Raw genomic sequence first — 14,239 nt, forward strand, 5'->3', positions numbered from 1 at the left:
AGTCTAAAATTGAAGGGATTAGCCTCCCCTCATTGTGTTTTGTTTACTAGTCTAGCATGATCCATATTTTAGCTTATTACTAGAGCCATTTTTGTCTTAATTCCAACAGGTTTTAGGACTGTTTCTAAGTGTTTGTTGCATTTGAGCTTTGTTTTCTATGCTTGTAGTGTAATTGTCCTCACGAGTTTGGTGTTTTAGGCCATAGACACCAACTTATTTAAGTTGATTGTGTTTATTTATGGCTTTCCATACTTGTGATCACTCTTAATCACCTCTACAACCTCCCTCCTTTCTTGCCTTTTGTTTTTCTTTGAAAGTGGTTTCAAACTACTTGTTTGTTTAAGCATGTGATTGAGATGTCATGCTTAATGGATTAATCCCTTTGGGGGTTCATTACCAACGGTATGATGTCTCTTTCATACCCAAAGCAACTCTTGGTTTTGAGCCATCTTTCCATTAGAGGACTAAAATTTTCCTTTTGGACTCAATTGACTAAAGAATGCATGGTAATCTAAAATGAAGTAATAAAATTGAGGCTAAAAAAGGTGCATGAAAATAACTTGTTTGGGTTCAATCAGACGTTAATTGAACCCTTGAGTCTTGAGTCGTTTCATACTCTTTATTGATGTAAACGGTTCAAGATTCATTTTCAACTACTTTTCTTGATCTTTCATGATAAGAAGGTGGTTTTGAGAGTCTAGTTCTATTGCATTTACTGAACTTGCACACTTTGGTTCATAAGCCATCATGCAATGAAATTGCATAGATTGATGGTTTGTGAACCAATCTTACTACTCCTTTGAGTTGTTCAAATGATAAGGAATGGTAAATTGTGCAAACAAACCTTTGAGAATACACTGTCTCTGCTCTATTTGCTTTATGTTGAAGCAGGGAAGTTCAGCCATCAGTGGCCAGCAGGCCATCTTTTGTGGCCGACTGGCCATCATCAGTGGACGGCAGGCCCTCTGCCGGCCACCAGTGCAAAATCAAGCAATGTCCTTCAGAAGAAAAACAGAGTTAGTCTGGAGATGAAAATGAGTGTAAATGTTCTACTGTGCAATAGTGGCATTCAGCAGCAGAAACAGTGGCTTTTTTGGGTGAAAACCGCGTTCATGCATGAGGCCTCCATCAATCCAAGGGATTCGTGTTGTACATGTTAGTGTTGTTAAAATAATGGCTTTGTACTTAATTAGTTAGAATAGCTAATGCATCTCGTGTTGTAATTATTTTAGCTAGTTAGAATAGTTAATTAATCCAGTTTGTAATAATTAGTTAAGTAGTTTAGCTAATTATTCATTTGAATTTGTAATAGCTAGTTAATTAGTTTAGCTAATTAGTTAGTTCATTCAGACTCTCCTTCGTGAGAGCGCAATGTTGCAATAACGTGTATGTCTTCCAACCTCACGTCTTTCTCCCTTTTATTTACTAGCTTATGATGGTTAATTTAGGGCATCATGTTTTGTTTAACATTTTTCATATTTGCATTCACTCGTATTGCATGCACCGAGGCTCGGTTCATCATTCTAACTTGCATTGTAGTTTAAATACTTCTTTGAATACGTGTTTAGACCGCATGCTATCAAATTGATTCATTTGCCACATTAGTAGCTGAGCCTAGTAATTGCATATCGCATGTGTTGCATTACTCATATTGCCTAATTAGGATCCTGCATCTTTCTAACTTTATCATCTTTTTGGCTTTCAGTACTAGGTGAGCCTGTACTCGCTTTAGCATATCGCATGTCTGTGATTGTTGCCATGTCTAGCATGCTTGCCATGAGGCAAATTGCTTAAATGCCCATGGGTGAAGGCTAATTGCTTGAATTGGGATAATTTGCATAATGTTCATATGTGATCACTTTTTCGAGAGGTATATATTCGAAACAATTTTCAAAACAAACATGAATCAAGTGTTCCAATTCTTGCAAATTAGTCTATACCTTTTGTGCGCATCATATAGTAAATGCTAGCCTAATAATCGGAACAAGAGCATATAATGTAAATAAGATTCATATCATGATTAGTAGAGATCGATCTTTGATCGGGCGAGCAGGGGTGCTCAATTCATGATCTTCCCCTCTCATACCTAATTTCCCAAGCCGAGACAATCTTAGTGATGACGGACATGTGGCCTTTGGTACGAGTCATGGGCTTCCTAAATTTCTCAAAAATATTTAGGTGGTGACTCTGTATCTGGCAAAGCAGTCCATTTTTGGCAATTTGATTCAAAATCAATTTTTCCAAAAGATTTGTTGCATTGGGACTTTTTGGTGTTTATCTATTTCATATTGCACTTGTGAGATCAGATTCAAAACCGCTGGAGTCCGGTACTATAGAGCTTATTCGTCTTCCGAAATGAGGCCCGAAAAGCTAAGCTACACTAACAACCGAAGATACCAATAGCCCCTCCGAAGACACTTCAGACAAACCCTCAGGAGGACACTTTTGTCCCATCTATAGCAGAATTAGCTGCTAAGCTGTCACATCATGCTGCAACTGCTATTATGGTCACACCTTTTCAATCTGTTCTTCTTTCGGATGAGGAGGCTAGGGCCCATCATTACTCTAGCTGTAAAACCTCAAGTAGCAGCAGTGCTGACCCCTAACATCGACTGAGACTCTGTCGACAAGATGATGCTTCATCCTTAAAAGCTTAAACAAAATCACAAAAGATAGAAGAGCAAGTACCCATGACTGGGCCTGAATCTTCCTTAAAGCATGAGGCTCAATTTGTTGTTCCTTCTTTTTAATGTATGTTTTCTTTCCTTTATGTCTATTTTACACTTTCCCACATAGTTGGATAATACTATTTTAAATATTTGTCATTTACGATTCTCCTACATGGGAATCATTCTATGGATGCAAGATGATAAGCTCCTCCCTTAAGGACCTTATAAACCTTAATTGGCCCTTCCCAATTTGGGGATCACTTTCCATATTTAGAATCTTTACTGCCTATAGAAAATATGGTCTTCCAAACCAAACTCCCTTCTGAAAATATCTTGGTTTTCACACCTTTATTATAAACTCTCTCTACCTTTCTTTTCTGAGCAACAAGATAACTGTAGGCCATAATCTTTGTTTCTTCCAAATCCTGTAATTCCATCATCATGGCCTCAACATATTCATCAATAGGAATGCCATAATACAAAACCACTTGACTGGACTGGATTGCCACCTCCAAAGGTAACACTGCATCATTGCCATATACTAATTCATAGGGTGTCGTCCCAATGCTGTTTCTATTGGAATTCTTGTAAGCCCACAATCAATTGGATTGCAAATTGTGCCAATCTCTAGGATTTTCATCATCCTTTCCAACGTATTTTTTACTATCTTGTTAGTAGATTCAACTTGCCCATTAGCTTAAGCATAGTAAGATGATGAATTGAGGATTTGAATGCCATATGCTTTGGCAACCTCTTTGATCTCATCTCCATTGACATAGTGGCTTGATCAACTATGATTGACGGAGGCAAGCCAAACCTATGTATTACATATTTCTTTATGAAATCAATTACATGATTCTAGGTCACCACTTTCAATGGCACTGCCTCCACCCACTTAGTGAAATAATCAGCATCCACCAACAGGTAAGAATGATAGCTTAAGCATAGTAAAAAAATTTGCCCAATCAAGTCCATTGCCCATCCTCTAACAGGCCATAACTTTACCACAAAATGCAGAACAACTGCTGGGACTCTTTGGAGGTTGCCATGCTTTTGGCATGCTTGACACCCTTTAGCATTGGTCATACAACCATTTGTCACTGTTGGCCAAAAATAGCCATATCCATTGATCATCCATCTCATCTTTTTCCCAGCTTGATGAGCACTATATATATACCTTCATATACTTTAGCCATTACTTTCATTTGCTCATTTTGACCAATGCATAACAAGGTCATGCTATCATGAGCCCTTCTGAATAAATCATCTCCCATGGTGCCTTAATTTAGGAATTGGTATTTGATTTGCCTACCAGTTTTTGCACTGGGTTTCATAAGGTACTTGACTAGAGGTGCCTCCAATCCTCTTCTGCCATCTCTAAATTCATTATTGGCAAAAAATTCCTCTGTCGATCCCTAAGTTTAGAGAAGTTCCTTTTTTGAATTCTTATTATTCTTTCTTAACATCATTTCGAAACTTTCAAACTACAAGCCACTTGGGCCATTTCATTAGCCACCTTGTTTTCCAATCAAAACATGTGTTAAAAAGTCACATTGCTAAAGAAACTTATCAGCCACTTGACCTCAATTAGATATTCTTCGAAAGCTTTGTTGGTGCACTTATATTCACCCTTAACTTGTTTCATCACCAACTGTGAATCACTAAAAACTTGCAAGCAAGTGATTTTGAACTCTATAGCTAACTCTAAACTTGTAATCAAAGCCTCATATTCTGCCTGATTATTGGATAAAACAAACTACTCATCCAATGAACAAGAAAGCTGATGCATTTGCCCATTAGGGGCAACAAACACAACACCAGCTCTAATTTCGTCTTCTGTTCTGAAGCCATCAAACATCAGCCTCCAAGGGGTACCTTCTGCATAATTAATTTCAAACAAGTCCTTATTGACAGACAAACAGGGATATTCTACCAAAAAAATCAACCAATGCTTGTCATATAATGGCTTTCTGAGGAACATATTTGAAGCAATACTCTAGTAGAGCCAGTAACCACTTGCCTTCCCTTCCCTTCCCTTCATTATAGGATTAGACAACATATACTTAATGACATCAGTCTATGCTACCAAATACACTTTTGAAGGTAGCATATAATGCCTCAACTTGATGGCAGCAAAATATAATGCCAGGCACAGCTTCTCCACTGAGTTATAGCTGGTTTCTGCATCATTTAGTCTTCTACTAAGATATTAAATTACCTGCTCATGGCCACTCTCATTATCTTGGCCCAAAAGACAACCAATAGATCCTTCACATGCTGAAATGTACAACTTTAGTGGCTTTCCCTTTATAGGGAGCATCAAAACTAGTGATCTCATTAAATACTCTTTGATTAAATCAAAGGCCTCCTATTAAGGCTTGCCCTATTTAAAATTTGTATCAGACTTGACTTTTACCAAGGTGAGAAAGCCAAAGTTTTCCCAGCCAAATTAGCTATGAACCTCCTTAGAAAGTTCACTTTGCCAAGGAAACTTTGCATCTTTTTCTTATTAGTTGGTGGTCGTGCTGCCAATATGGCTTTAGCTTTATTTGTATCCACCTCAATTCCCTTTTGGTGAACCAGGAAACCTAAAAAGTTTCCAGTAGTCAACCCAAAAGCACACTTCAATGGATTCATTTTTAGATTGTAAAACCTCATCCTCTGAAAGGTCTGTTGAAAGGCTCTAAATGTTCATAAAAATCTTCTGATTTGATGGCTACATCATCTATGTAGACTTCTTGAAACTTACCAATCAAGTTATGGAAGATCAAATTCATAGCCCTTTGGTAAGTTGCCACTGCATTCTTTAGACCAAAAGGCATAATAACCCATTCAAAAGTGACTAAGGCACCAAGACATCTAAAAGGTATTTTATGGATGTCTTCTAGACTGATAAATATTTGATTGTACCTAGCATGTCCATCCATGAAGGACAAGATCTTATGCTTGGCTATTGAATTTACTAACAGATCAGCAACAGGCATTGGGTATTCATCCTTAGGAGTTGTAGTATTTAAGTTCCTAAAATCTATGCAAACTCATAGCTTACCATTCTTTTTCATAACAGGAACTATGTTTGACAACCATTCAACATATTAGGCAATTCTTATGAAGCCTGCTTTAAGCAACCTTTCAATTTCCTCTTTAACCAATAAAGTCACCTCATTGGTCATTCTTCTTGGTGGTTTCTTATGTGGAACATAATTATTTCTTATTGGGAGTTTATGTTCAACCGGTGATCTATCTAAACCAGGTATCTCATTATAATTCCATGCAAAACAATCCATATAATCAAAAAAAATGCCAACTAGCCTTTCTATATATTTATTACATAAATTTGCATTAACAAAGATAGGCCTCTTATACGCTTCATTGCCTAGGTTAAATTCCTTTAAGGGATCATGTACATCAGCCTTTAGATCATCCAATTTAGCAAGTGCTTCTTACAAATGTTCCAACTGAACCTCTTTATAGCTAAGAGGACTATTGTCGATCACACATTTAGCCCATGAACAAGAAGGTAGAACCTTAGGGCTAATCTTATTTTCTAAATTAAAAAAAAAAAACAAAAAACAAAAGACAAAAGACAAAACAAAACAAAACAAAAACAAAACAAACAAAACAAAACAAAATAATCTAAAGAAAGTAGACCTAACTACACTAATGTCCTCATCATTAATAACTACACTCATCATTTAACAATCTTCTTGTTTAGCAGCCAGTTAATAACTGGCTCGCCCTACCTTATTTGCATCAAGCTAGGTTTGGCCAAGTCTTATACAATCTTTCAAAACCCTTCATCTATGTAATCTTGAAATTCTTCAGGAGTTATGCTCATTCCTTGTGTCTTTATTTCCTCATAAATCACTTAAACTAGTCCCAGACCTTTTTCATATAGTGCTGCTTCTATGTTATGAACATCTATCACAAAAGAGTTGGCATCAGCCCAATAGACTTCCATACCATCTTTCTCACATTGCTTGCCTCCTTCTTGGCTAGTTAGGAAGATGAGAGCCTGATATAGCAAAGATGGTACACACCTATTCAAGTGGATCCAATCCCTCCCAAGCAACAGATTGTAGTTGGAGGTGGAATCAATCACAAAGAAATAAGTTATGCTCATGGCTCTTGTTTCAATCTGTAACTTCAGAACTATCACTCCCTTGGTATCAGAAGAACCCCTGCAAAATTACTAATGGAAATGTCAGTAGGCATTAGGTCATCTACTGTCTTTCCTAGCATTCTTAATGTGTTAGAAGGAAGGATATTGACAATAGCTCCATTATCGACCAAGACATTGTCAACAGGAACTCTATCCAAATGTACTTGCATATATAAAGGCCTCGAGTGTTTAATTAACTCCTCTCCAGGCTTTTGTAGTACCACCTGATCTCTATCTATGGACTTAACCACCTCTATTGACCTTGATGCCTTGGCCTTGGGTTCTGCTATTTGGGCCATTGCTTATCTCAAGTCTTCCACGTCCCCTACTAGGTGTGATACCTGGTATGGTCTGGCTTGAAACTTTTTAGGAATGGTCATGACCACATTGAAACTAGTAAAGAGAAAACTACCAAACTGGATGGCCATTTTTTCTTCAAAATCCCCAGAACTCTCAAATTTAGCTTCATCTTTATCTATGTCGACAAGCTCTGCCATCTTCATTTATGGAGCCACTTATTGGCTATCTTTCATGGCCTCATCATCAACTTACAGCTCTTTTTCCAACTCTCTAATTCTCTGTCTTAGAAGATGTAGACGCACCCGTGGGCCCCATGCTACAGTTCGGACTCAGATTGTCACGGTTCTAAATCTGAACCAAAGAGTCCAGATCCGGCAAATCGTTTTGAGAAAATAGACTTTCAGAAAGAAGTGCCAAACATGGACTGCTTTGCCAGATACAGAGTCGCCGCCGAAATATTTTTTATGGGGGAATTTAGGAAACCCTGACTTGTTTGTCTAAGGCCACGTGTCCGTCATCACCAAAGTTGCCTCGGCTCGGGAACTTAGATACGTTGGGACAGGTCAGCTATGAGCACCCCCGCTCGCCCGATCCGAAGATCGGCCTCTACTAACCATGATATCTCGTTTTGAAAACGTTATGTGTTCTTATTCCGATTAATTAGCTAATCTTACTATGTGATGCGCACAACACAAAAGTATAGACTAGATCGCCTAATTTGGAACAAAGCATCGCATATCCGTTTGTTTGGAAAATGGTTTGAAATTTGCTACTCACGAGTAGGCTAAAACACGGATTTTCAACGAGTTGTTCCAACTCAAACAATCCAACCTTCACCCACAGGCATTCAGGCAGATATATCACATAAGCATATAGCCACATGGTAAGCATGCTGTCATGTTAACATTCACACTTATGCAAGATGCTAAAGCATAAAACACTTACAGTGTACTCCAAGCCAAGACAATGAACATGTTAGTAACCAAATGTATGATCTAAGTCCAAGTTAAATGGCTAATGCATCGCATACAAAATGCAATCTATAATAGGCTCGGCCAATCCTAGGATGGCGTATGGAATGTAACAAGTAACACGTATTCAAGTCAGATTTGAAATACTATGCAGTTAGCATGATGCGCCAAGCCCGGTGCATGCAAGACAAATGAATGGATGCACGCATGCATAGCATAAGGTATGCTAAATTAAATATGACCTAATACTAACCATCAAAAGCAGGTAAGTAAAAGGGAGAAAGAAGTGGGGGTTGGAAGACATGCACACACGCACCCACACTTATTGCACATTCACCCTCGCTCGGAGGGACCAAAAGAATAATACACTGTAATTAACCTAAAATCTAATTAAATAAATTATACAACACTTAACTAATTAACGAATCAATTAAGCTACTGAAAGCCGCAAAGGGCCTCGGGATGAGGGATGCACGCATGCCCGGATTGGCTTCGCCCGGAAATCCAATGCCATGCACAAGCTGCCTCTGTTTTCCCTGCTCTACTCCTCTGAAAATGGCACAATTCCCAAGGTATACCTTATGAACATTGGGTAATGCCACCGGCCATGAGGGATGGTCACCGGCCAAATAGAAGTGGTCATCGACCATCTATGGAGTTATCAGCCATCAATAATTTGTCGATCGGCACTTGATGTAGTCGACCGGCCAAAACTTCCTGCAGAACCTGTTTTGACAGCAGCAGAGGGCAAAACAAGGCATGGCAATGTATTTCAAGCAAATGTGTGCACCAATACACCCCTTATCATGTTTATGACTCAAAGGGGGATAGTACACGATTCTCGGACCACCAATCGCGCATTTCAATGCGTGATGGCCCAAGAAACCAAGTTGTGCACTTTCATGTCAAATGAAATGCAAACCAAATAAGCACATAAAGCCCAATCTCAATCATGGTGATTTCAAGAGGCAAAGCATGCATGCAAAATGCAATGCAACTTAGGCATGCAAGCTTAGTATGCAACATGAATATGAGGGCAAGCAATGTAAACATGCAACATGGACAACACACAAACATGTAACAACATGTTAAGTGGCTAAAAGAGAGAATACATGCCAAATACATTACAACCTAAGCATGCAACAACATGTCACATAGCTCAAGCAATGCAACAAAATGCAATATGGCTAAGCATTTGTCAACAATGCAAATAATGAGCATGCAAAACATCATGCGACCAAGGCATGCAAACATGAAGCAATGTAGCAACATTTGAGCAACATGCAAAAGGTGAACTTAAACTAATATGGACAAGCCTCAGCCATGTCCAAAATCAGTAGCCAAAGGCTATGGAAATGGGGCCAAATGCACATACAAACATGTATGCATACATGATCCAATTCTTAAGCATCAAAAGGCAACCTTTAAGCACACTAAAAGGGAGGACAATCGTGGGCTAATGGCATGCATACTAAGCTCTGAAATCATGTTATAAAAGGTGCCAAACCAAGTAAACAAGACAAGCCAAGCCAAGCATACAACTAAGGTCCAAGGCCTAAGGCTCGCCAAAGGGGTATTGAACTACACTTAGCAAAACCAAATATGACATGATTTGAACAACCAAAATCAGAGTTTTAGCATGTTAAAACAAAACCAAAAACACATTGATATGGCATCCTAGAGGGCTAAACACGATGGCACACGCAATGGCACATTCATGGAGCATGGAACACAAACCCTCTAAGGCCTTAAAGGGACATCAAATACAAGCATACGAGCATGCCACAAGGACTGAAATGACATGGTAAGTGGTTCCAAACCATTGAAACAAAGCAAGTAAAGCATGCTCAACATTCACACACCCAAGGCCAGCAAGCCAAAATGCAAGGTGGCTATACAAGGCATGTCATGGATGGCCAAAACAACCACAAACAGACCTTAGGCATGCTAAAATATGCATAAAAGCTTCACAAAGTTAGGCCAAAAACATGCTAGAAACGAGGCTCAAAGCACAAAGCATGTTAAGGCAATTCATGGCATTACAAGACAAGTATGCAAAGCAAGCATGGTGTGTCCAAACCAACTTAAAACAAAGGTAAAACATGGAAAAATACTACCAAATACCCACTAAGACATGGCCAACATGGTCTTAACAAGATGCTCACACATGAGGCTAAAATAGCCAATATTGAAGGCAACAAGGAGAGGGGATGGCCCTCTCCTTCTTCAAACCTTAAAGCACCATCCCCACCACTAAAATCCCTCAAGATTTCAGTAGTGAGGAGGCCCAAGCAACGTGGTCCCGGAGCTCACCAAAATAGCACAAAATGGGAGCCAAACAAGGCCTAAGAGGGGTCAAACAACCCCAAAGCTCAAAGCAACCTTAAACAACTATTTTAAGCAAGTAAAAAAAAGACTTTTGTATGTTATACACTAAGCTCAAAAACAGATGCAAGGTAGGCAAAAAAACTATGCAAAAATGAGGTATTTAAAGGTAAAGTTCTTACCCTTGTAGACCTCTTCAAGAATAGCACTCCAGCTGCTTTCCTTAGCTCAAAACTAGCTCAAAAACTTCAAGAACAAACTAATGGCTCCTCAACAACCAAGGTAAGGTGTAAAACTAGGTGTTTGTGCACAAAAATAAGGACAAACACACCCTTATACACAAAGAGAGGGAGATATAGAGATAGAATAGATACACTATGGCTAACCCTAATCCAGACGTCTGGAACTCAACCCTCTAACCTCTGAGAAGGGAGGAGAAGCCCTCCTCTTATAGAGGATCGATCTTCCAAAGCTTACAAGACAAGCTAAGCAAGGGTGAAATCCCTCCATACACGTGTATGGAGGGGGTGCAAAGTGTATGCCAGCTAGCACAGCTGGCATAAAAATATCTGCAAAAGTAGATGCACAGTGATTGGCCAGCCAAAAATGACAAATTGGCAAAAACAATGGTCCGACGACCATCAATAGTGCCGATCGGCCAAATATATGGCCGATGGCAACAAAACAATGGCCGGTGGCCTCAAGCCATGGCCGGTGAGGTGTGGGGGTGGCCAACAAGCCATTCCCTACCCTCCAAAGCAAAAACACAAGTGTTTGGTGCAAAACCAAGCACAAAACAGTCGAGTTGAGCAATCTTGAGGCAAGGCACGTGGCCGAGACCTCCGAGAACTCAAGACGAACACAAACATGGATGATCACTGAGTGTTCAAACGGTGACACCCAAATCTTGAGGACGGTCAAAAATGGGGTATCTACAGCAGAGCCTCCTCTGTTATAGGTTTGGGCTCTTTAGATGTCATTACTAGTTTAGAAACTCCCCCTGTGTTATTCCATGCAGTTAGTATCACTGCATCCTTTCGTGTATAAGGTTCTTCACCCCCTTTTCCCTTAGACCAAGTCATGTTTTGAGCCCTTGGTGGTTTTATGCCTTAGCTTTCAAGCCTAGGCATCATTGCATGGAATTTCCTTTGCTCTCTCCTCTTTTATGTTCTTATAGGTCTCCAACTACCCCTGTGAAATTTTGGATGTACCACTCCCTGCCAACCATAGTCTGCTAGCACTGGATGCTTGATCATTCTAGGCTGCTCCAATTCTGACTCTCTAATTGATCTAGGTTCTGCTAGGCCACTGTATGGCCTGGAAACAATACCCTCTTCTGGCCCCTTCTCCAAGCTAGGGGTATAAGTGATACGGTTCGGGTGGTTTGAGAGTAAAATTACAAACCGAATGCCGGGTTGGCAAATTTGCGAATTGGCAAATTATGGTTTGGGCAGTTTTTGGCAGATTGCCAGATTGAAAAATATTCTAACTAATTGTCAAACATTTGCATAATATATAATACTAATTTGTATAATATTTTTTAGATATATAACACAGTAATTTTACATAATATGTTTCATATATATAACCACTAATTTGTAATAAATTTCACATCTTAAATCTCTTTTACACTCATTTTTACATTGATATTTCATTGGAGGTTAAAAAATATATATGTATTAACTATAGCAAATTGGAGCTGTTCGGTTGGCGGATTATAAATTTTAAAGTTTAAACCACGATTAGCAACAGAGTGGTGCAGATTGATGCGGATCAGTGCGGTTTTAGCGGATTGGGTAATATTTTGCGCAGTCATACTCTAGGTCATATGAGTATGTCCTAACCTTTTGATTCCTTATAAATCTTGGCTCATTGTAAATTCTTTGTGGCCTGAAATTTTAAACCTAGCCATTCTACTCTTGTTTATGCTCCCTCAAATTTGCTCTAATAGCATTGGCCCCTTCCAGGCAAGGATTCATTAGCTGTCCTTGGTTATAAAATATATATATATATATATATAAAAGGCCCATCATGCTCCCCATAATCTGTCACTCCTGCTATATAAACACTTGGATCCACTCCATCATATAACAAATTTGCACCATTGAACATCTGCAAATCATTTTGGCCCATGGTGTTAAACCTCAGGCCACAATCCTTCATTTGCTTATGCACCTTATTAGCCACAATAGCTTGTGCTTTCTCCCTTTCAGTCCCACATTTGAAAGCAAACAAGCTATTCTTAATGAACAACTAGCTTCTTCCCTTCAGTTAGAAGTTCTTTCCTCAAGTTGTGAACTCTTTATAGCTCACTTAGCAATACTCTTGGATTCTTACTTTGGTCACTCAGATTGGTAGACACCATATTTATGTCCACCACCTCTGGAAAAAGGTTCCCATCAACAGCCATAACCCCTTTGTCCTTCTTAGCATACTTCAGCATTCCCTTCTAGATCAGATCATGCACACAATTGCAAAAGGTTACACACTTATTCGTTGACTGGCTAAATGAATTATGTCATTTACAGTATTCTTTTCCAATTCTATCTTTTTCCTCTGGGATACTGTGGCCTGAGGACAAGGTTAGAAACTTCTTATCCAACAACTCATCGAACAAAGCATCTGCCTTTGATAGATCAAAGGAGTACTGTCGATGTGTTATTGACAAATTTTTCCTAACTGGGTGAATAGAAGGCAAGTTTACTAATTTTTCTTCCTTTCTTAAGGCTTCACAAATCATTGTTGTTTTGCAAATTATTTGGGCAATGTCTATGTCCATTTCTGTTTCAAATTCTACATCTTAGTAATATGTTCCTAAAGAAGTAGCCCTCATTTGCTATTCTTCCCCAAGGATGGACTCATAACTGGTTGCCGTAGATGAGAGTTCAAATAAATCCCTAAATTCCATTCCTTCAAATTTTTTCCTTAATTCAAAGTCAAGCCCATTCTGGGCCAACCTTATCACATCTATCTCAGGCATATAAACATGACACTTATTTCTAGCCTTTTTGAATCTGTCAATATATTGTTCAATGCATGACCCTTGCTTTGTCTAAACTTAGCTAAATCGACCATGCTTATATCAGGTTTAGTCCTATAGAATTGTACATGGAACTTGTTTTCCATGTCCTGCCATGTGAGTACTATGTTTTTTGGCAGATCGATAAACTATGTGAAAGCTACTTTTGACAATGAATGTATGTAGCTTGGCTTTTTCGTGCCCCCTCTCGAGAGTCGAAATAAGCCCTACAGTATCGAACTCCCACAGTTCTGAATCTGATTCCACAAGTGCAATGTGAAATAGATAAACACCAAAGAGTGCCATTCGGCAAATCTTTTGGAAAATCGATTTTGAATAAAAAATGCCAAAAATGGACTACTTTGCCAGATACAGAGTCGCCACCAAAATATTTTTTGAAAAATTTAGGAACCCACGACTCGTGCAAAAGGCCACATGTCCTTCATCACCAAGATTGTCTCGGCTTGGGAACTTAGGTACGAGAGGGGAAGGTCATGAATTAAGCACCCTCGCTCGCCTGATCAGAGATCGGCCTCTACTAATCATGATATGAATCTTATCTACATTATATGCTCTTGTTCCGGTTTATTAGGCTTGCATTACTATGTGATGCGCGCAGACACAAGTGTAGATTAACTTTGCAAGAATTGGAACACTTGATTCGTGTTTGTTATGAAAATTGTTTCGAAATATGTACCACTTGAAAAAGTGATCGCATATGAACATTACTCAAATTATTTCAATTCAAGCAACAAGCCTTCATTGACAGGCATTCAAGCAGTTATAGAATTTA

The sequence above is a fragment of the Camellia sinensis genome, chromosome 5 (assembly GCF_055761805.1).
Source record: "Camellia sinensis isolate YWXY chromosome 5, ASM5576180v1, whole genome shotgun sequence".
Taxonomy (NCBI): domain Eukaryota; kingdom Viridiplantae; phylum Streptophyta; class Magnoliopsida; order Ericales; family Theaceae; genus Camellia; species Camellia sinensis.